Below are 24,352 nucleotides of genomic sequence, written 5' to 3'. Positions count from 1 at the left end.
CTAAGTTTAAGAATTTCCGTTTTTAAAAATTGTTTTATTTTGCTCACTTACTACAGCTTAATTAACAGAAGTAGTAATTAACAGTAGACTAGGAACTACAAATAAAAAGGCTACCCCTAACTTTTGTCCTTTTTTTTTTTTTTCTGCATAAACAGAATAGCAGAGGAGATTATCATATTCTTTTCTGATTAGTGACTGTTCTATCATTGATGAGTTGCTTTTTTTTCAAGTTTGGACTTAATTATGTTACTCTTAAGCATAAGTGGTTTAAGAACTGGATAATACATATGAGCCCTTGAATGTTAAGAATTGAAAATGCAGCTATCCTGATTCAAAAATTTATTTGATTAACGGTAATTCCATATTAGCACACATGGCTATTCTTGCCAGTGCTGTCTTTCATTGCTCCCCAGGCTTAAGGGGGCAGTAGAGAAAACTGGGAATTGCCATGTGTTTTCCTATAGCCAAGTGAAATGACTTTGAGAATTTCAGAGCATAAATCAAGATTAATTTCTGGGCATGCATAGCTAGGTGATCCTGAGATCAAAACATTAAAAAAGAGAATGTAATGCTCCTGATAAAAGGGAATTTTTTAAGGTAATGGATGCATTCTGTTAAAAATGTAATTTAAAAATATAAGCAGTTCTTTCTGATATTTGGGTGTTTTTGAAGGAGTAATGATTTCTACATGCAAATTAAAACTGGAGTATTTTCACTTAAAAATCTACAGTGAAAACATTGGAGAAGTATTATAACCCAGTGAAATAGTTAATCATCACATAGAGAACTGAAAAGATTAAAGAGTCTTTAGAGTAACATTAAAATTGAATCGGACTATTTGAAATTAAGACATACAAGCATCACTACAGACACATGGAGAAAACAAGTTGCGTGGAAGCAGGAAACATGAATTCTTATTTCAAAGTTCAGTATTATGTTTGAAGATAATAAAGACTTGAGAGCTAAAATATGCTAATAATTTGATCCAGACTAGCCACAATAATCTTGAACTGTAAATGGTAATTATATATGGAATATAATCAAAATTGTTTATAATACAGATAGTTCTTTCCTTGGGAAAAAGCACTGATTATGCATAGTTTTTCATGGCTTAAAGGAAGAGTGGTGAAGATGTATAAATATTATGGGACTTGAGAAATTTAAATATTGTTAGTGGTATATGCTCGAGTCTATGGAAATTTAATTGAAATCTAAACATTTTTATCATTATTGCTAGTCTTGTGATTGAAACACAGTAGCTGATCTATATACTGCAATGTTATGCCTGCGCCAAAAGCTTTGAAGTGCCTCTTTGGTCTTCTTTGCCAAACTAAAAATAATATATCTACTAATTATTGTGTTCACAGTATTTTACTTCTCTCACCTGGATAGTAACTGACTGCTGTAGTCCAGAAATATTTCTTCTCAACAGCAAAATAAACGTATTCCTTGTTCTGTTAGTTGTAAGTACTTATGGTAACAGCAAAATGTATTTAACCTCATTCCTACAATCTGCTATTCTTCTGGTAGACAAATCTGTCCTTTAGTCAGTGGTGGTTTGGCACTGAGGGTGAGGTGTGAATGAGTCTATGACTAAAGATGAGGTTACTTGGATGCATAATATTCAGTTCAGCCAACTTGTGTGACTCAAAGTTGCAGTGGGTAAGTTTGAACTGACAGATGCCAAATTTGCATTTCATTTAATGTTTATGTATTTTCCTGAAGGTATTTTTGGTAGCATGTAAATAAAAGTGTCAAGATGTTTCTTACTAAGTACATTCAGAAGTGTTAAGCTGCTGGCATACGGCGTAGTGTTTCAGCACATATTCATGTATTGATAGATAATCTTTTGTGAGAGGTGTTCCACGTACTTGGCAAGACCTTAAAATAAAAACAATAGAGTATGTTTTATGCATTGAAGTTTTCAGCAAAGTTTCTAAGAAGTGTAATACCTGCCAAAAATATCTGGGATCAGTATCTTAGTGCAGACTAGTGGGGTTGTAGCTGGAGAGGTATGGAGCCTCACTGATGCTAAGCCATTACAGTACACGCTGATTTCTATAATTATTATCATCAGACAAACTTGGGACTTCTTCCATTCCAAAAAGCTGTGTATTTTGTTCAGGTGAATTATAAATTTACAAGCAGGAATTTGAGAGTCTTGGGATAAAAGTGATTCAGTTTCATTTTCCTTAAGTGTGAATAAATATAATTTCATCTTACCAAAATTTTCATAAAAAGGCCTGGATATAATACACAATTTAACCAGAATGAGAGTATCATCAACACACACTTCAGATTTGCTCTGAATGAACGCTAGTTTAGTTGAGCTGAAGCTGTGTGTTAATTTACAATTTGGCCTACCTTGTTAACACTTTATATAGCTGCATAAAATTACACTATTTTAGAAAACAAAAAAGTATATATAAAACTAAACTATTTTAGTAAAATTATACTATTTAAGCTAGATCTCCACTGATGTAGATTAATACAGACCTTACAATTCAGCTACATCACAGAGATGCTCACATTTACAGTAGATGAAACTTGGTTTGTAATTTTATTTTTAAGATATCTATCTGAAGAAAATATTTTTAAAAAAAACATAGACCTTGGTTAATCAGACAGATAGTTAATACCCAGTGGGTTTATAACTGAGGGGAATAGGATTTCAACCAGTCTTTAAGGAGGAGAAAGCACAGATGATGCCAATTATTTCTCATTTAAGGCCTGAATATTTCCTGGTGGTATGTCTGTCTTCACCAGTTTAAGCAGGCTCTTGCATTTGTTGTTTTAAAAAATGCCTTTTTGTATATTTATAATTGAAATAGTACAAATGCCTGTTGCCCTTGAAACATTTACTATTAGTTTAATTTGATGTCCTTGGCAAAAAGGGAACTCTGAAAATTAAACCTAAGCAGTATCATCTTCTGTTAAAGGAATATGTCGAACTTCAAAAACCAGATCAGCTTAGTATCTTTGAGCTCTTCAATATCTTTAAACATTATAAACACTAAACCATCTGTGCTTACTGAAACCACCTTTGTATATGTATTAGTACAAGTTGCATGCTAAGTCAAAGCTACTTGCCTGGTTTTTGGAAACACTACTCTTCTGCAGGTATCATGCTGTCTTTTTGTTGACAGTTGATAGTGAAGTATAGTTTTCCCATTTTGAGTAATCTTTACTATAATAGAAATGCCAATCATTATCCACTTTCTTGCTTTAAATTATAGTAATATTTTGTTCTAGAAAAAGTCTTCCATAGGTAAGAAAAAATTAATGGGTATATAGCAAACAGGATCATTCTTGGTCAAGAGCTTTAAACCCCTGAATCTATTAAACCATCACAGTCCTTATAAAAGTTAAGTTGGTAATTAGTGCAAAATTTAGCAGTGGCAGAAGATTTAGCAATAGTACAGTCTTGATATAAATATTCTAAAGTTATGCAAAAATAATTGAAGGATCATCATAATTCCTGCAAACACAAAACCAAAACTACTTCTGTAGTTTCTAAATGCATTAAAGAGAGGACATCAGAATTTATTTATGCTGTAAATGTTATTTCACAGTTCAATCAGTTATCTTGCTGTGTAATAAAAGACCCTGAAATTAAAATGACCCCTCTTTGCAGAGTGTAACTGTAGGATTTCTTTTGCTATGAGGTTGCCTTGATTTGATCTTACTCTTACTGAAACAGAAAATGATATCCAACTAATGCATCTGAAGTGGGTTTTCATACCATCTAAAGCTCTCTTGTGAAATTAATGGCTTCTGCTTCTGGCCTCAATTACAACTTATGATTCTCCAATTTCATACAGTTTTCGTTTTCCTTCTTCTGTGATTTTTCAGTATCCTTCTGGTGATATTCTAAATTGATCTGAAGCACATGCATCTGATTTAGCATATATTTACAAAACAAAACAGACCCACCCAAATTCAAAAATGTCAGGAATTATTAAAAATTAATGTTTTGTGCTGTGTGTAGTAGTTGAGGATATCTTAGTCTTTTAAAGCAACTAACAGCTTGATCAAGAAAATCAACTTACAGCGGAACAGCGTAATGACTGCAAAATGTTAATTAAATTTTCCAATGTTAAAAAAGATAATTTTCAGTCTGACTCAACCTAGACAACAGTGTTATTAGCTGAAATCTAAATATCTGCTTCCTACCTGTAAATACTCATTAATGGTCCCTTTTAGTTAGTCTACATGCATTGTTTTTCTACTGCAAAACACTGTCACACAAGTAAAATTTAGAAATATGTGTTTCTTTCTAACTGTAAAACCCACAGTGTATGCCTTATTTGAGGGTGATATGCGTAATGTATAATGCAGACTGTTCATTTATATAGATTGTAAATTAATCACATCCTTTTTTCTCTTTATTCTTTATAAAATTTGTGAAAAAATATTTTGCTTTTCCTGATTTAAAATTTACTGGTTTTAATAATTAAAAAATAATTGGGGGCTGATATTTATAGTGTAATTTTATTCACTAGACAAACAAAAAGTCTGCAGCTGCCAAAATTATAGATCTCTGATTATGACATTGTAACATAAAAGCATTTTATATTTAAGAATTCCCTGCAAATCTCGTGTGCACAGTGTTCATGTTTGCAGCCCCTTCCTGGGGAGTGTGAGCTCTTGTCTTGGAGTTAAAGTCCTTAAACTTTATTCTTTTCTCTGATTTCAGAATCAGGTCTGAACTCTTGTGTTTATTTGGGTGTATTTACCTCTAAAGTCTTTTGTCTCATGTCTTGTCCCAGTGATATATTTTTTTTCACTTTTTACTCTGAAGACTAAAATGAAGGGGGATTTAGACCTCTACTTGGAATATTATTTATTCAGTGGATCCAATGATCCTAGGTATCTTAAGATTGATTTAATTTTGTCTTGACTACTTCAGTTGTGTTATCACCACTAATTTGTGTATGGACAATCTGCAATAAAGAACCAGGAAGGAACAAGAAAAGAAAATGATGGTAAAAATTGAACAGTGAATCTGAATGATTGCTTCATAAAGCATTTTTCTGATTACACTATGGATTTGAGTGAGATAATATTTTTTTTTCTTTCATTATAGCATCTACTGAGCTCTGAGGAGAAGAAACATAATAATTTAAAGAACGTTTTTTTGAAATTATGGGTTAGATTAATCTGATTCAGTTTAGTTGACAGCTTCTGTAATAGCAAAGATGTTTCTTGTGAACAGATGCTTCTCACTGAAGTTTTAGAATGGCTCAACTCTTCTTCATTGCCTTATTCTTGATTTGGACACTGCTCTGTTTTTAATAAAGATTGTTTGTACCCTAGTACATAAAGCAAAAAAAAAAAGAAGTCTCCCCAAATATTCACACTCAAATCCCAACTGCACTTCCTACTCAATTCTCACTTTCAAATCTACCAATGGCCTTTATATCCCTAACCTTCCTTTCTTAGGAAGTTGAACAATTGCAAAGATTGTCAAGACAGTCATGATTCTAGCCCACATCTTCAGATCGACTTGACCAGTGTTAAGAGTTGAGCACTCTTTTGTCTTTGGTCGAAACTGAGTTGACCATTTTCTTGTGATTGACTGTTTTAGTGACAACTGGTAGAAAAGTTTATTAAACACTTTGTCCCTTTCTCAGCACTGTCTCTGTCAATAGCCTTTCCTCTCTATTGAATGGCAAGTCAATATTTTCTTTGTCTTTCTCTCACTGCTAGTGTATTTACAGGGGGTTTTTTTATGTTAATCTTGTTTCTTTTTCTTATTTGTATTCCATAATGTGTGTTGGCCTTTATTATTTTGTCACTGTATGTTCTTTTCTACTTGTCCTACTTTATTCTCGTTTAAGATGAATGAAAGCTCTGATTTAGTGGAATTCCAGCCTTTCTCTCCATTGGAAAAAATTACTCTTTGATCCTCTCTTCTTAACTTCTTTTTTCTGTCTTTCCACTGATTCATCCAAATTTGTTTGCGTTCTTGAAGTTCACTGGTTTATTTATTCACTGTTTTATTTTAAAGGAATGTGAATTCTGTAAATTAATCATCAGTCTCACCCAAGTTGCCTTTCACCTGCCATCACCTTCTCAACCAGCTTGTTACTTGGGGATAATATCCAGTCTAGAGGAACCCTTCTTCCAGTTCCTTTTTGTAGCTCTTATCCAACGATAGATACAGAATATGTGTGATACTATATAACCTTTAAAAAACATATAGTAGTTTCTAAAAGCCATCGATTATTTTTCAGACTTTGCTGGCCATTATGCCTTTTCTTGTATTCCTTTTCCAACATCTGTCCTGTTAGTTAGCAAGTGGCCTTTCCACCAAACTTTGTGCTTTGCTTGGTTTGGCTAGCTGCTGTCTGGCAAAAATCTTCATCCACTTCATCACACCACTGCTTATGTTAATTTCTTTTTTTAAATTTTTATTATCATGACTTGTTCAAAGTGTATTCCTGTATCCTGAGAGCAGGCCCATAGAGTTTCCGATCAGGGATTCTGCTAATTAGGGATTTACTGCTATTGAAAATGACAGCAGTTAACAGCCTTAGCAGCAATGGTGGTAACAACAGCTGTCAGGTGTGTGCTGGATCATGAATCCTATTTTATGAAACTCTGTCCAGTATAACTGTGTTTAAAACTGCCAGAAATGCTCTTTCAAGCATTTTGATAGTTGTGGAAAAGTTATTTTCTTTGGTGTATATAACATATTTTATAGAGGTCTTGCTAGCAGATGAACACTTCTTTTTAGTGCCTTTCAGGAGCGTAGTTTAGTGTTGAAATCAGTAGACACTTCTGTGAAAATTCTCCGTACTGAGCTGTACTTTAGCAGCAGCGAAGATGAGCTGCTTCCTCCCTCTAATTTGAATGTGAAGGTAGTGTGCCTGTAATCGCACCCACTGACTGACACTGAGGTTTGGATATTGCAATACTGTTGTCTTTGGTGATAGTCCATGTTTCTATTCTGTATTCAAGTAACATGTCTCAACTCTTAGGTGCTATGAGAAAGACAGAATTTTTCATTCTTTTTGGCTTTACTGTCAAGGTTAGTGATTTCCATGGGTATTGCTTCTTATCTGTCCACCGGGAACCAGGAAAAAATGTGTCAAGTGCTCATTTCACATGGGCCACTAGACAGCCATCAGATGTCCTGGGCAAATCTACATTCCTCTTTTCAGTAGCAGTTTCATACCTGCTCAAACATTTATAGTTTGTGCTTGTACCATTAGCTAGCGGTTGGTTTTCAGACGTGATAGGAACCATTTGGCTTGCACTGTGAGTTACTGACAATGGTATGAATTTTATTATCAGTGTTCCTCATGTACCTTTAACCAACCACTCTGACGTCTGCATATGCAAGCAGTGGATCACTGCATAAAAGAAGAGTGATCTGAGCGCGGTGCCAGGCTGTGACCTAGAAGCTGAAGAGCACAGCATGCCATTATCTTTCCTTGGAGCTATATGGTCTGCTCAGGATTTTACTTTGATATTTGTCCTGTCTCTATAGATTAAGCAGTTTACTGTTTTCTGCAGTGTCACCATCAGAGAGTAATGTGCTTTGTTTGTTTTCTTCCTTGCCTTCAACCTTTATTGCTATCTAGTAATGCCATTATAATTTATTTAAAATATATTTCCTCATGTGTTCTGTATGTCTCATAATATAAACACAATTGAAAATACACTTTAGATGATTGATGTTGCAGTACAAATAGAAAAATAAAGTGGTTTTGGTCTCTAAAAGTAACGAAGTAGCTGATTTAATACAGTGCAAGTCTTTAGTGAGATCATATTGTGTGGTAAGCCTCAGTATCAAAACAAAATCAAATACATGATAAATATATCCAAAACTTAACTATTATAGCTGTTCAAATGTGAAAATAAAGACACTGAAATCTGTTTTATTTCCATGACAAATAATGTTTGTATGGGTGCAAAATCATAACTTCAAAATAGTAGTCTTACCTGTGAATTCAGGTGTTTTCACAATATGATTAACACTTCTATTTGAGAGGTGTATTGCCTGAGTAGCTAGAGGCATTATTATTTGAATATTGACACTGACTGTGTCAGTGTTCTTTCAAGCCATGTATTCATTGCATGTGGACTCTCTCCCACATATGATACTGAATAAAAAAAAAAAAAAAAAAAGGGCTAGAGTCTCAGGTAAGATGCTTTAAACTTTTCTACATAATTCCCTTTGAAATGTTGCAATTTGTCAAAATATCATGGGCTTGTCAGTGACTTCCAGTTCATAACCTCAATCATTTTCTGATCTAAAGTTGTGATATGGTATCTCTGTAACATATATATCTACTTTTTTTTTTTTAGTTTCTTCATTATCACTTGCTGAATATGTTTTACATATAATTCTTTCATGATTAAACAGGTACAGAAGAAACAGTCTTCAGATCCACAGAGTGTGTGTAGAGTGGGGAAAAAAGGGCACAAATGCTTTTTTTCAAGCAGATTGCTATTTCAGTTTCACCTGAGTCTTCATGAAGGTCTTCATTAGCTATAATAAGATTCTTTAAGTGTCCTACCTGTTCTTTCTCAGGTCAAGAGAAAAATACATGAAAAGCTTTGATTTTCCTCCATCCTTCTCCGCCTCAACCCAAAGTTATTTTTTACTGAGTCAGACTGTTGTCATTGAATTCCCATTTTAAACTCTTCTTTGTCTTTCATGTTGCCTTTTACAACGTTTCTCTGTACAGCTTTTGCCACAGCAGCATGTCAAATGACAGGTGCAGTTCAAAAGTTAAGAAAAAAAAATTCTAAATTGAGCAAAAGAAATAATTATATTACTGATGCACATGATCTTACAATCTTTAAAAACGAAAAAAAAAAAACTGATGAAGATTTCCTAAGAGAATGAGATGCATGTGGGAAATTTGAGATAAGTATTTAATGCTTTCTTCTTTTGGAAGAACCTCTATTCAGTCAGTAGCTACAGCAATGCTTGCAGAATACTGTAGATGCGTTTTGAAATGCTTTCTTTGCATGGGGATTTTATGGTTAATTACTGGTGTTGGTTTATTTGTGTATTCTTTAGAGGATAATTATTAACCAGATTCAAAGGTGGTGACAGCTGCAATGATTGTAACAGCTAGTTTGTGAAATCTGCAGACCAAATACGTCCTAAAAATATTGTGACAGTTTGCTTGCTGTAATATAATTTGCTGCTTGTGCTTGTCATTTCAGAACTGTATGCAAAGTAGGGAGTGACTAGAAAGCCACTATTATAATAGTGGAAATAACACATGTATTATAGCTGGCAAGGTATTTTTTTGTGTTTACAAGATGTAATTCAAGAGTCACATTCAGTAATTTATTATCAAACAATATTAAACATTTTTTTTTCCTTTGGGAGTGTTTGTACAATTGTGCAGGAAAGAAGATTATAGGAGATTAGAGAGCTGTTGTACAGAATACTTTCATCAATATTCAAGCTACTTGTCACATATTTTGTCAAAGTTTTTAAATTCCCGACCTTTCAAATTTTTTCGCTTTAAAATTCATTACCTATTAAAGCAGATGTCTTTAACCATTCTATTGACTGCAGATCTTCATACTTTTCCTATTTGTTGTAAATCTGTTATTTGAACTGACATGGTTAATCTTAATGTAATCTAAATAAGCATTCTCAATGCTTTCAAAAAAGCTGATTCCTTTAATTCATTTCATATTGGGATGAAAAAATAAGGCTGATAAAATCAGAAGTTGCATTTGAAAATTTTGCAATTCTAGACTCTGAAATTACCATCTCTTATTTGGGATTTTGTCATTTGGTAGTAGTGCAAGTACTTACCATTCCTTTTATCTGCCTAGGTGTTTAAAGTTTGAGGAAAGAAAAAAGGGCATAAATGTTCTGTTCTTTGCAGTTTCTTTTGAATTTGCTTCTTGTTCTTGGTCAGTGGAAGAAGAATCCCTAAGACCTTATGCCTGCAGTAGTAATATACCTCTCTAAAAGAAGTCCTCTGACTGGGAATCCCTGTCGACCACCTTTCTTTCACTGCCTTTTAGTGATTGAAGGTTTTTGTCTCTCTGGGACAACCTGTATGAAATTTTCCTTATAAAAGTCTGAGACTCAAGTGGTCTAATTAAAAACAAGATTTATTAACAGCACAGAAGCTGCTCAAGATTAGAAGAAATGTTTTGCATAGCATATCTAGCCTGACACTCTGTGAAGTTCATCTAGATAGATCTCCCTAGAGTTTAGTTATAATGAATAAAAATACCTTACATTTATAGAAATTTTTTTCTTTTTCTTCTCTGACTTTCTTTTTAGGCAGCTTAGTTGCACAAGTCTTTCCTTTCGAGGGACTCAAGCTTTCTTTTTCTTCCTTATATCCTGCTCCTTTATATTTGTGACCTTTTCTGTTGTTATTAATTTTAAAATTGTTGTATCAAGTCACTCTTAGTGTATTTATGTCTTCCAAATAATAATTTATTTATTTACATTTATATAAAGAAGAATTTTACTTATTTTTATTTATGTCACCCCATTCCTGATGACAGAATTCAGCATCCTTTAGAGACTCTTGTTCAAAGTAATTAACACATATGGGTTGGGATCTGGTCACATCTGCAGTCTGGGTTGTCTGCAAAGCCCATGTATGTCTCTGACAACTGAGTGGTCTTGATCAGTGAATGAGGGAGTGATTTAGCAGAGCCAACTTGATCAAACCCTTGCTGCTAAATGATAGCATTTTTGTTGACATTACTCACTATTGCCAATAGGATTCATTTTCTTTGCCAGTGAGATGTCAGTTAAAGACATCCAGATATAGTGGGATGTTACAGGACCTTTCAATACTTTTTTCTGTTTTCCTATTTCTACCACAATGACTTCAGGAAGAATATGGAGTGATGTTATTCCGCTAAAAGCCATCGTAGAATTACGAACTATATGAAACTGGAGAAAAGAATATGAAATATTTTCTCCAAATTCACTCACCTTGAAAATAGCTTTCTTCCTGGCTTTGAGGAGAAATGTTCAATTGGGGTCTTCCCAGAACATATGCCTAAAATGCTTTTTCCTTGTCTCAGGACTATTTCTTTGAGGAAGGAAGTATTTCTGAAACCACAAATATCAGGAGTTACTAAACAAAATAAAAAGCATAATGCAATTGCTGTATTGAAAAATTAGCTCAGTTTTAATAAAATTAAAAAAAAAAAAAAAGGAAAAAAAATACCATAATGGCATCATTAGTGTTTTATTTCTGATTAAGATGAGTATCTTTGAGTCATCTGTCATATGTAGAGCAAGATATCGTCTCTTTGCTCTCCTTCACATCGCATTGTTAAATATGTTTAGCATTTACATACAGTGCATACAGTTTAGCTCAGTAGTTCATAACTGGTGATGTCATTTCAATGGCATAGAATAAATACATGGAATCACATGTATAAATTTTACTGGATCTCCCCTGGCTCTGTGTGCTGTACTCCTCAGGCTGGGGTGGACAGACACCAAGGTGACAGCAAAACCAGCCTCAAGACAGAGCAAAGAAGCTGAACTTGGAGAGATTCAGATTATTGCCATCTTTCTCAAGAGAAGCTACAAAAAGTTAAGGACCACTGACTTAACTCGTAGGTATCCAGCTGACTGAGCCCTGGGCTATAATTAAGGTATTCCTAGGCAGAAGTAGAGATGCAGTGTGTTCAAACTATATTCTCAATATTGTTCTCTGTATAAGCATGATTGGCTGATATTAGAACTGAACCTTTTCAAAAATAGTTGGACAGAAAGTCAGGCATTCATGATATTGGAGCTCTAATTGTTGTGGGAATACTTTTTAAAAAAATCCATGTTTTTTTCTCTTCCTATAAAGACTGTATAATGACTTTCTATCTATCTTTTGTTTGTTAGATGCATGGTTGTTGTAATTGCCCCGCCAAGCACTCAGATGCACCTAAGCTTTGTTTTACTGAACTTCTTATGTCTTAACGTACATTTTCTGTTGAAATTTCTTAGCTATTTATATGTAAATAAGTAAGTTTTCTGTAATTGCTCTAGAATAGCCTGCTTTCAACCCAGTAATCCAATATAAGTTGCACCTTTTTTTCCTTCATTATCCACTCATAATGGCATTTGAGGGCAAACGGTTTGATCCATCCACATTACTTTCCTATGTAATAACAGAGAAGAAAAGAAACTTTGTTTTGAGGATTAAATACAGCTATTTTTTAATAGCATACATTGTTAGTCATGGCACAACAACTGAGTAGGGAGCAGAAAATAAGCTTTTAAATGCAAAGAAAAAAAGGATCTAAATTGTTTCCTTGAAACAGGCATAGGAAGAGAAAAGAACGATAATTGGGATTTATTTGAGATGAGAGACCAGAACAGTATATCGTACATCAGACAGATAAATAACCAGGATGTAATATTTTTGTATTTAGCTCATAAAGGTGTATCTTCCACCACAGAACTAATTCAAAGCTATTCAGAGTCAGTGGAGAGCTTTCACCCACTTTGGTGGAGTTAAATCAAACCTATGTAAAGGATATCTGTGCTGCTACAAACAGGAAAGTCATATGTTACATCCAGAGAATGCCTACATTGAATGGGAAGAAATGTCTGTTTAAGGCCCTCCCTCAAAAAGAAGTGACACTGATCTAAATTAAACTGGTATTTAAATCAATTTAGTTAGATCAGTGTAAGTTACTCCATGTATGCATTTGAATATATTGCAACTGATCTATAGCAAATGAGTTTACAATGTGGTCAGTTGCCTAATTTGTGTGATTTATCTATAGATATCGCAATGTGATTTTGTATCTACAGTTGGGAAGTTATGGACAAGTCGGTTCTATTCCTCTAGGAGGAGCATTGGGTGTAGTAGTCCTGAAAAATAATTTTGAGAGGGTAGACAGAGGAAATAGCGTAACGAGAAACTAATTTCAATTCTCAGAATAGACATAAAAGTAGACCAGTTAAGGAGACCTGTATTTCCAGATGGTACCATGAAAAGACACATTTTATTGTCACTTCAAGTTGTTTTATTGATCATGTCTAAGACCTTTCTTCTAGAACTGGCACCTTTCAGTGTCCTAAGAGGAGGGAACACTGGGTTGAGAGAGGAACTCCAAGAGCAGTCTGAAAAGTCAGCAGCAAGGAAGAGGCTGAGTTATTCATAAATACTTTGTGTATATGCTATAACAGGGTGGAAATGCCATGTTATTGCTAATAGTGGAGCCTTACTTGCATTTTGAAAAGTGGGAAACTTGAGTTTTGCCAGAATATATTGAGACTATTATTTGATGAAGCAGCATGGGAAAGAATCAGAAATGTTTGGAGAAATGATTGCCTGAATGTTGATTGCAAAGATGATACCTTGTACTGATGTATGTAGATTCGTGTGTGTTTATGTTAACCTATTGCAAGCTTGTAACTTAGGTGTTGCATGTTTTCTATACAGCCTGTGCAGATTCCTGCAGAGGGTAATTCAGAGCTTCTAAGCTAAGATACTGAAGAGTCTGACAGTGAGATAGTATCCCTGAAGGTCTAGATGACACATATCAGAAAGTGATACAAAATGTCTCATTTGATGTTCATTGTCATTCGTGCAGTTTTCATGAACTCTTACATATTTTAGTGAGTGTTCATGTAGTGTGGTCAGTGGAGAAGTGTGAAGTATTCATGAATATACATGCATATTTAATAACTACACCCAAGGGTATCTTTCTGCTCTGGTAATTGGTGTTTCACATTCCAGCTCCTGTACTTGTGATACAAATTGTGTCAGATTTGGCAGTCAAAGTAACTGCACAAAAGATAGTTCTGGAGGCTGGATAGATGCTTGGCGTTTCAAATGCACAAACATGCACACTTCTGTTTGAAGAGTGCACAGCCAAAATTTCATTAGACTTTTATCCATGGGAGACATTTTTCTATTATGTTATCAATCTGGTAACTACCTTCTGTTCTTTCTCCCACAGAAACCTTCTTAGCTTGATCCTGTGGAGTAGCTGTTTTGTGCCAAACACCTGCACAATCTGGCCTTAAAGTTAGTTTAATCAGTCCAAGCAGACTTCTTTTAGGTCAAGAACTGATTTTCCCATAGTATAAAGCCAACCTGTTGCCCTGACATTGTCACTATTTTTGATTTAATGAGAAAGCCGTGCCATGAAGAAGATGACAAAGTGCTCTTTGACACCAGTTTTGACTTTGGATAATCTTGTAATGTAAAATAAAGCTGCCTTCAAGCCATGGGCAGATGAAGAGAATGCAAAGGTAATTTTGTGCATTTCAGTTTCCTCACATTGTAGCCTACCCTTTCCACAAGAAAGAAAGGAAATAACTGAGTTTACATACAGATTATTACAGTGGGATTGTTATGAGGATCTATCAAAATCACTTGTCTCAAAGATGCTTCACTATAGCAGTAGTTCACACGCAACTATTTACCAATACAAACATGAAAATATTATTCTGACTAGGAAAATTTTGTTTATTATAGCAGCAGTTGGAGCCATTTTCTGTAATTACTTATCCTCCAACGATATTTAGGTTCCAGAGGGAGACTTGCAATGCTTAATAAACCTTAAAGAGAAATGACAACATGGCTACAAATGGTACCTTGGAGAAAAAGATGCAAGAACATGACTTTGGAACATGGATCAGAAATATTCTGCTTTTCCTTCACTATGTTGCATAAGATGGCTAGAAAATGGACAAAAACATTACAAAATTCTATTAATTGTATTAAATGCTTAGAACGTTTAAGCATGAATATGTATTTAAAAAATATCAGAAGCAAGTTTCCACATTAAACTCTTGATATTTAATGCTTTTTTTCTCTGTCAAGTCTGTGCATGAGAGAGAGGGAGAGAGAAAATGATACTAATATTTTTCCTCTTGTATGATGTTCTCATTTACTAGGACAAATCCTCTTTTCTCTACAGAAGCACATATGGCAGAAGGAAGCAAAATAAATCTGGTTCCTCTTTGTAGAACGGAACAGGATGTGGAAAGCTTATGTTAGAGTATAAGAGGACTGCAGCCTTTCACATTAGGGACATATGCTTGAAGGGGATCCATCTGTACTGCCATGGAGACATGTTACCGGGGCTCTGTGACTGCACTGGGCAGGAGCCAAGGCTGCTGCTGCTGTCAGAGACCCCAGCCACCTTCCAGTGAGTGCTTGGAGTGAGTGAAAGTTCTGCACCCCACTGAGGGTTCCTTTGTCAGACCAACCTTCTTCAAATCGATGTTTAGTTCACTATGTTTTCAGAGATTACTTTTAAAATTTGTCCTCGCATACTTCCTGTGAAAAAATCAAAATATCCATTCTTGAGATGAGACCCAATGCCTTCCAGGAATATATTTTCATGGGTGAATTTTGAACCTCTTTGTGGTAGAGAATTTTAATGGAAACTCAGTACAGAACTGTTAGTTTAGTGTGCAGTTGTAATATGTTATCTGAGCTGAATATCATGCTCGATGCAGAGCTTTAAAGTTAAGTGCCAGGTAAATAGGAAGCAGGAACATTTCTTACTCTTGAACTTCTCTAGCCTTAAGCCAGTGTACTTAGCATGATATTATTAGCACTTTATTTTAATATAGAATTATTGGACTCTGGGTGAAAAAAGTGATTCAAATTCGAAAATACTGAACTGCATAAAACAACTGCCATTCACTGATTGTAATTGTCTTTGGTCAAGGGTCTTTCGAGGTAGTTTGACTCAAATTCAAAGCACACATTTGTTGATTAAATATAATCTTTTAGTCCCAGGGAGAAGGAGGTTTATGTTTCTTGTTACCAGGTCATCCTGCTTTTATTTAATTTTCTTTTCATTTTTCTTGCCCATGTTGTCATTATGAGACCCTAGCAATTACTGTAGCAGAGCAGTTATAATAACATAGGAAAAGAAATTCAATCATATTTGTATGTATACTGCAGAACTGACATGCTTTATTTTGACTAGCTGCTTCCCTGCTGTTTTCCAGGCATTGATAACATACTTCTATATATTATCGGAACTGCCACAGCTGAGGATGGTATGGATTAAACTTTACTACAGTATAGTAATAGTATGAGATTGCTCTTTCAGTGTGCCGAAATAAATGTTTTCATTACTGCCTTAAAATAAATGCATTTGGTGCCTTGAAGGTTACAATGCAAGCAAACCCATAAAGCTATCTTTAGAAGCCTTCAGCACATGGAAATGTTTTCTTCTTCTTCCTAGTGAAATATTTTACCCTTTCATTTGCCACAGTTTCTGTCCTATGCCACTCTTAATGCCAATAAGCACAATTTTTCTCAGGGCCAAAATCATCCTTCAACACTGATTGCTTTCTGAAGACTCAACAGCTTACTATTTACATAGTCACAATCTGTTCTACTTTCAACGTGCTGTGCTGCTTAGTCCAATCTTGTTCTTAAAGTAGAGTCATGGGGACTGTCTCCAACTATGAAACACAGGTGCACACCCCAGCCACATCCCCGTTATATTTTAGATATGTCCTAAGTTCCCTGGAAAGGAAACCTGGGTGCCTGTGCCAGAGGGGACATCTGCTTGTCACCAACTGTAGACGACTGGGAGACCAGAACTTCAGAACTATTGCAGAGGGCACCTCTCCTGCTCTAGACCTGCTGGTCAGGACCTGCCAGTCTTGATCAGAATACCAGAAGGCATAATGAGCGCACCAAAAATGCCTATCTCTGTGTCTGATAATAAACCGGATAATAATAAACTCTCCAAATACTGAAAAGAAGAAAGATACATATGGATCTACATCTGTAGTGTAGGCTGAGAAGATTGTTTCCCTGCCTGATTTTAGGAAAAAAAAAGCATATTCATATGCTCAAAGATGCCCTCGATTTCTTCTTTCAGCATTGTCTGTAATACTGTATTAGAGTAGGCGTAGCTGCTCCACCTGAGGCAGAAAGCATTTTCCCAGTGGTGTCTTTAAATAAAAGACAGTCTGTCCTTCTTCTGCTTCAGTGGCACTAAAAAATTGTTTTTGCAATCTCCATAAGAAATGTGTGTGTGTGTCTGTGTTGGGGTGGTGGTGGTATTAATCATTGTTCAGTTTCCCTTTCATGGCCTTCATAGTCATATCATCCTAGTTTCTTCTGAGACTACAAGCTCTTCAAGCAAGGAAAAGCCTTTGCTTTGTGTGTTGAACGGTTTATAGATTACTGGGAAAAGTTACAAAAATGGTCTAGCTACATATTATACAAAACAAATGCATTGTGGGTGTAACTCCATTTTACATAGAGAATACAGGAGTTTCTAACTGGACATATGTCATTCAAATAGAGAAAATATAGAAAAGATGAGTTGGAATAAAGAGAGTCATGATTTTCTCTTTAGAATAATACTAAAGAAGTAAAAATATATAGGTAAAAGTAACAAAATGATAACCACAGAAGTGATAGAAACCAAATCTTAATAATTTATTTTCAAGCTCTCTGATGAATAAAATTTATTCTATTTTAATCTTATGAAGTCTTTGATATGTCTTGGGAACACTTCAATTAAAGTTGAGCAAAACATTCAGTCACCCAGTATGATGCTCTTATTATAAATTATTAGGATTTTAAAACTTAACTCTTATTCATAACTAAGATGAGAGGGAAAAAGCCCACCAATTTTAGCCTTGTAAGATTTGAAGTTAGTTGTCATCTCTTGTTTGGCTAAACACTTGCATGAGCTGGTCTTCATGAATCATCAGCTTTTCAGCTGGTAGTCTGTTTACATGTCTGCAGCAAATTCCTAATTTTCTTTCCTTTTTTCTTTCTTCTTTTTATTTTTTCATTTTTTATTTTTACTTTTTCTCTCCCTTTCCCTTTCCTTGTCATGTGAGACTCTCAAACCATCTTTAAGCTTAGAGTATCATGTATTTTCTTTTACATGCAAGCTATTCAGTTCAGACTTCAAGATTTAATAGGAGCTTTACATAAGTCTGATCCGCTTCTGCTTTCATATATATTTGCCGTCTCACAAGGAAATCGCACAGAAACTCTGAAATGCAATAGTCATTATTGCTGTATCCATAAATTCCTTACAGTTAATACAATGTAAACATATATAGAATGTACTACAGCATGCACACATTTACCAAACATTTTTAGGAATAGTGGGGTATATCTCTCAGCTCAGTCTGTGGTTTTGCACAGCACAGCTTAAAGCTGCCCAAAGAGGGCAGCTCACAATTCACCTAGGCCAGAGTTATCTTCCAGAGAGATGAGACCAGTATAATTTCTCCCTTTCTCTTAACAAAGGAAGTCTGCTAAGAGCTGACCAGAGAGCACTAGCGTGCTGCTTTTTTAGCTAATTGGCATCTAAAGGCTCACTTAGAAATCTCTGTAGGTTATAAAAGCAGATAGGTTGACCTCTTATATCAGAGAACTAGTTGGATCCATGACTTCCTAAATGTTTAGAGAAAAGGGGAATGTGCCAGAGAACCATTGATTTAAGTATAGTTAGGTATTGAGTCTATCATGTCAAAAGTCCTGCAAGTCCTCAACAAGATCTGTTTATAAATAGAGGAATAATTCTGGAAACAACTCAAATGCTGTCACCACTGAAATATGTTATTTTTACCTTAATGCTTCAGGCTACTAAAATTACTGTAGTTCTATAATGATGCTATGGGGTAATATCATACTTTATCCATATGTCCTAAAGCTCTGAGAAGAGTAGTTAACATGTGGATGTATCAAGTTTTTTACTGAGATTTCTTAAAAATCTAGGAAAATTTAAATGTTTAAATGAGGTGATTTTATTTTTATCTTACATAGTCATTCACTTAGAAATATATAAAGAATTATCCCAAGAAAAGAGCTTAGTGTTCCTCATTAGTATTGTGAATATAATTAATAGAACTAAGCAAGTAAAATAAATTGACATTTCAATAACTGTCCAATGGACCATGGATTTACTAGTCTTTTGTTTGCAGCAATTTTGATCAAACTTGAATCTGACAAGCGTAAAAATAAATTAAATCTATAAGTGGGAAAGGCTGTCTGTTATTTTATATTCTAATGCAAAGTAGTCTTGTGATAATTATAGTCACTTTTATATTTTGAGATTGGCTAGCCTTTCAATTTGTTCTATTAGTCTATTTGACAGGAGCAATTCTGATTGTGCACTTCAACTATCTATATTTACATTTTATCATAATTTCTGTGTGTATGTAAATATCTAAGTAAATATGTATATTTATAAAAGAATGTTGACATCATTGGAGGCTGTATGTCTCTATTCACAGCATCACTAATGCTGGATTGTGTGTATGTTGGCCTTGATCAGCTGGGTTCATCCTTGAGAATGGTTTATTTTTTTCAAGTACTTTATTGGTAGCCTCTCTGATAGAGCAGAGCGCACCAAATACTTCTTTGTTACACGAACTTGTCACAGAGGAACTGTATGCATATATACTTACTTTACTCCCTGATGCTATCAGTAGACATCTTTCAGTTAGTAATAACTTGTCAAAGCGACCATAATAGCAGACATTGTGTTTGTGTGTTATCCCACTGTTGTTGTGGGATTTAAGCCTTTGTAACCCTCATGTGACTGTGGCCAGGGAATAAAATTGCTCTTAGTCTTGCATGTCACGTTCATTTGTGATAGACTGAATTATAATAGCTGACCTTTATAGAACCAGTCATTTTTATACGTGACCCCATACAACTTATGCTACATGTTCCTAATACTGGAAATAAAATGGTGTTAATCAGGGTGTATACTGTATGAGCATGAATGTAATCAGGAGGTGGCTGGAGTAGGGTTGAAGATGGTAAAAAAGGGCCATGCTGACAAGTGTGGGCATTGATTAAAATAAACAATCTGTGTTGCGAGATTGATGTCTGCATATACTGCATTTGTATAATTCATGTTCATTTCCTTCAGACTAAAAACTGAAATGGCAGATTATGAAATATGGACGTTTCAGCATAAATATCGAAAAGTAACAACTTCAATATCCAGTCAAATCACACTGAAGATAGATAGTATCAATAAAAACAAACTGTTATCATCAAGGTCATTTTTGTGTAGAAATTACCTCTGTTGGGCTCCTAAAAAGCATTATTTTAAACAATGTTATTGGTTTCCTTTAGTAGGGCCATATTAATCATAAATTCTTACTTGCCAAGAAACAAGTAGGAATCATGACTTCCCTTGGTAAACTCCCAGGGATGCTCTCACATATCTAAAAATGACTGATTGGGAGAGGAAATGTTCAATAATGAAAGTATTGGGTTAACAATCCGTTTTCACAATATATATTACTATATACTAATTTTTTTCCCCAAAGTCTAAGTTCAAAGTTAGGACCAGAAGAGCACCACTGTTGTCACACACCATATGTTTTAAATTTTTTCTTTAGTTGATGTTAATTAAAAAAAAAAAAAAAAGGAGAAAAAAATGAAAAGTTTGATGAAAATTATTACAGAGTTACATTATATTGCTGTTTGCTCAAAAGCACATGACAGATTAGCACTGCAGTTGCAGGACTATGTTCAGCTATATAGTGGTTATGCTACTGGTGAGTGTTCATTCTCAGGGAGATTGATTTCACTGGGCAGACAAGTATAATTGCTCATCAGCACGGGTAAAGGTTTTGCAGTTTGCCAATGTGATTAGATTACAGGAAGACACTACAGCTACCTCTGTGATTTGCAGTATGTTAGTCTACTGTATCGTAAATCAGTGGTGTCTAAAAATATGTGGGAAGTGTACAGTGGTGACTCAGGAGTGACAGTTGTATCTAGTTCATTATTTGTGTGTTTGCTACGTGAGATGCCAGCTGTATAAAACTTGCTTCCACTTCTTAAAATGGAGAATATTTCAGCTGATTTTCACTTATCTGAGAATCCAGCAGATGAACTACTATTTGATGAAATAACTGGATATTCTTCATTAAGTTCCTGTCTGAATAGAGCATTTAGGAAAGCTGAAATTGTGCTCATCAAATAACATAGTATCTGCATTTCCAAGGAAGTGATGAGAATGAATGCAATTTGGTACTATCACAAAGTGTGTTGATCAGTAATGTACTGGCATTTCTAGGGCAATAGTACAAAGTTCTCTCCCTATACATTTGGGAAAAGGAAGCTAAAATAGACCCTTTGCTTCATGAAAATCTGTCTCCTTCTATCTCCTGCATCAACATCATATACTTAAAAAATGTCTCAAGTTTTATCCTGTAAGTAGTTAGTCTTTTTTTGCCTTTTCATATTTGTGGGCTTTTCTTTGGGAATGATTATAGCATTTGTTTAATCTCAGGCTAAGTTTATGGTCATTGGTCCTGTCCTCACAGTATTTAAAAAAAGCAGTAAGAACTTCTTCCCTCTTTTTGCTCCAATTTCTGCCCCTAGTATATATAGAGAAATATCGTATAGTCTTCTGTCTTTGCTTTGTCAGACAAACTGAATCCTGGTAGGTTTTTTTGTTAAATAGAGTGTGACTTTTGGTCTCACTATTACCTCTCCTTGTTGTGTGTTCTGAATTGCCTCAGAATGGATGGCTGGATCTGTATGTAGTATCAAAGTGATACTTTCTGTTCTTTACTGCTAATAGGTTGCACAGGTCTCTTTCAAAGCTACATCATGGTGATGCCTTGTAGTCACCTTGACAGATAATTATGTCACATTTTATTCTTCTGCTGTTTTGTACTTCTGGGATGTATGTTCATTCTGCATAGGTGTGAAAGTAAAAATTTAATTTCTTTGCTGTGTTTTGTAGGATAAGACTGTAAATGTATGATTTAGAAACTGTAATAAAAAACCCTCCACATCTTTAAGTGCAAACTGGTGGTTATTGATGAGTTTTTAAAATCAACGATTTTTATAAGTTGTATAATATTATTAAGGACACCTTTTTTAACAGCATGGACTTTTAACAGTAGTAATTTTTCTATTGAAAAATCCTTAAGAGCATACCTGTAAGATATTTTGTTCTGTTGAAAGAGAGTGTTAATAAACTAAGGAACAGTAATTATATGATTTTTGGTAGGCTTTTGTTTTTATATTGATCAAGATATTTTATGCTGTGCTGGATCTAGCCTTCATCAAAAATACATATAGTTCCTCTCTCTTTTTGCCATTCACATCTGTGGAAAATGTCTTGAATGCTCGTCTACAGAAGCTAGAGACATGATGATATGGTTAAATCTCTAACTGTCCAATTAGAGGTAAATTGCCAGTCAGCCTATGGCTAGGTAGGTTTAATAAAGGGCATGATATAGAGATTTTATTTCTTAATTTCCTATGCCAGTGAAAGAATATTTTTTAAAAATAAGTGTTGCCTTAAAACAGTGACATGAATGAAGTTTAGGACTTTTCTCTTAGAATCATAGAATCATAGAATATCTCAAGTTGGAAGGGACCCATAAGGATCATTGAGTCCAACTCCCTGCTCCTCACAGGACTACCTAAAACTAAATCACATGACTAGGAGCGTTGTCCAGATGCTCCTTGAACTCTGACAGGCTTGGTACCATGACCACTTCCAAGGGGAGCCTGTTCCAGTGGCCAATCACCCTCTCAGTGAAGAACCTTTTCTTGATGTCCAACCTGAACTTCCCCTAATGCAGGGGGGGATTCATTCCATTTCCTCATGTCCTGTTGCTGGTCACCAGAGAGAGGAGATCAGCACCTCCCCCTCCATTGCCCCCCTTGAGGAAGTTGTAGACCATTGATGAGGTCACCCTGCAACCTTCTTTTCTCCAGGCTGAACAAGCCAAGTGACCTCAGCCAGTCCTCATAAGTCTTACCCTTGAGACCTTTCACCATCTTGGTCTTCCTCCTCTGGGCCCACTCTAATAGCCTGATGTCCTTCTTATCTCTTCAGTGCCTGTTGGATTGCTCACAAACCACATCATTTTCTATTTGCATTGAGAGTCCTATATGTATGTAAAATAAATGTTCCTTAAGTTATTTCTGCTGTTTGCCTGACTTTCACTAAACAATGCTACTTACTTTCTAAGATTCATTTGGATCCTGTTAAGACTCTTAAGTAACTGCAGTCAGGACACTGAGACATGTCCTGGTTGCATGTGTCCTGGACCCCATAACGCTTATCTTGCAATTGGTTAGCTCGATGATTTCCTGCTTTTTAAAAATTTAAAAGCCTTTTACAATTTTCTGATGAAGTGTAGACCCTGGAGTAGTGCTTCTAGTCTACTGAAAATAGACCTGCATTTCACCGTCACCTTGCACAGACTCTTTAAAATAGTCTGCAGCACACACTCCTCTCCCTCTCCCCATCTGTTCCCCCATCCCTATCACTGCCCCAGTTAAGCCCCAAGGTGTCACAGATGACTTGTGTGTACCATCTGTATCTTTAAAGTTTTCATCTGTTATTTTTCATATCTGAGGTCTGTGTGTAAGAGAGACCTGCTGCAGGAAGGACCCCATCCAGCACTCCAGAAGTTTCTCTCTCCTGGCAAACGCAGTTTTTTTGGGGGAGGGAAGACCTTCTCCTTTCAGGTAGTTCAGTGTGCAGTGACCAGGACCACAAAACCCAGCATTTTTTTCTGCTGCTGTCCAGCCATACCCCTTTAATAGTACATACATGCTAAACTGAAAAGATATAATTCTTGTATCTGTTTTGGGGACCTATAAAATGTAGAGCAATAGCTTGCTTGATGCAATACAGCAGGGGCAGTATTGACATGATCTAAGCAACAAATTAGGAGAATCATTTTTGTAGCAGCATTCTGAGTGGGTATGAGTGGAACAAGATTGCATTTGCTAAGGGCAGAGAAACTGATGTTGCAGCAAATGAGACATGCGATGCTGAGTGTGCAGTTGGGAGTTTTAACTGTGTGTATTTCCAGAGAAACGGAAATAAAGAAGAGGAAAAAAAACCCCAAACTCTTACAAGGAGGAGAAGATTTCTGAAGAAGAGAGAGACCCAAACTTTATCCTATTTGGGGGTGAAGGATGTAATTTAAGGGCTGTATGACCTTGTGTTGTCAGAATAACTTGACCAAAACCAGTGTTTTGAGAAGATCAAGTCTGTTGAACTTCTTCTGGGGGAGTGGCGGATTTGGAGAAGAGGTGAAGTGGGTCAGCAAGAAAATGACAAATACATGAGGAGGTTAAGGAGAAAATGATTAATTAACATAGAAAATAAAGCAAAGAGATGAGAGGAAGAATATGTAGAAGGAAGAACTGAAAACAAAAGGGAACTGATAGTGAACAGTTGAACATAAGTACATGGCAGAGAGAGAGGAAAAGAGGGAAGTCACTGTTTTCTGTGTAGTTCCAGAAGAAAGATAATGGAGGCAAGAGATGATTTGGAGGAGAAGCACAACAGATTCTTCCTCACAGTCTGTTTCAGGAGGCAGGCCTCTATAAGCTAAGGCAAGTATAGAAGTTGTATCACACTGAAAGGTCCAGGT

General features: G+C 35.4%; 1 protein-coding gene across 2 annotated transcripts in view; it reads left to right on the top strand.

Moving 5' to 3' along the window:
• IMMP2L (inner mitochondrial membrane peptidase subunit 2) overlaps window positions 1-24,352 on the top strand; it is a 487,361-nt gene that overhangs the window by 274,444 nt on the left and 188,565 nt on the right. The window lies entirely within an intron of this gene.

Source organism: Strix aluco, chromosome 5 (genome assembly GCF_031877795.1).
Source record: "Strix aluco isolate bStrAlu1 chromosome 5, bStrAlu1.hap1, whole genome shotgun sequence".
Classification (NCBI taxonomy): Eukaryota; Metazoa; Chordata; class Aves; order Strigiformes; family Strigidae; genus Strix; species Strix aluco.
The sequence above is the reverse complement of the archived record's forward strand: the minus strand, read 5'-3'. Positions and strand labels throughout refer to the sequence as shown.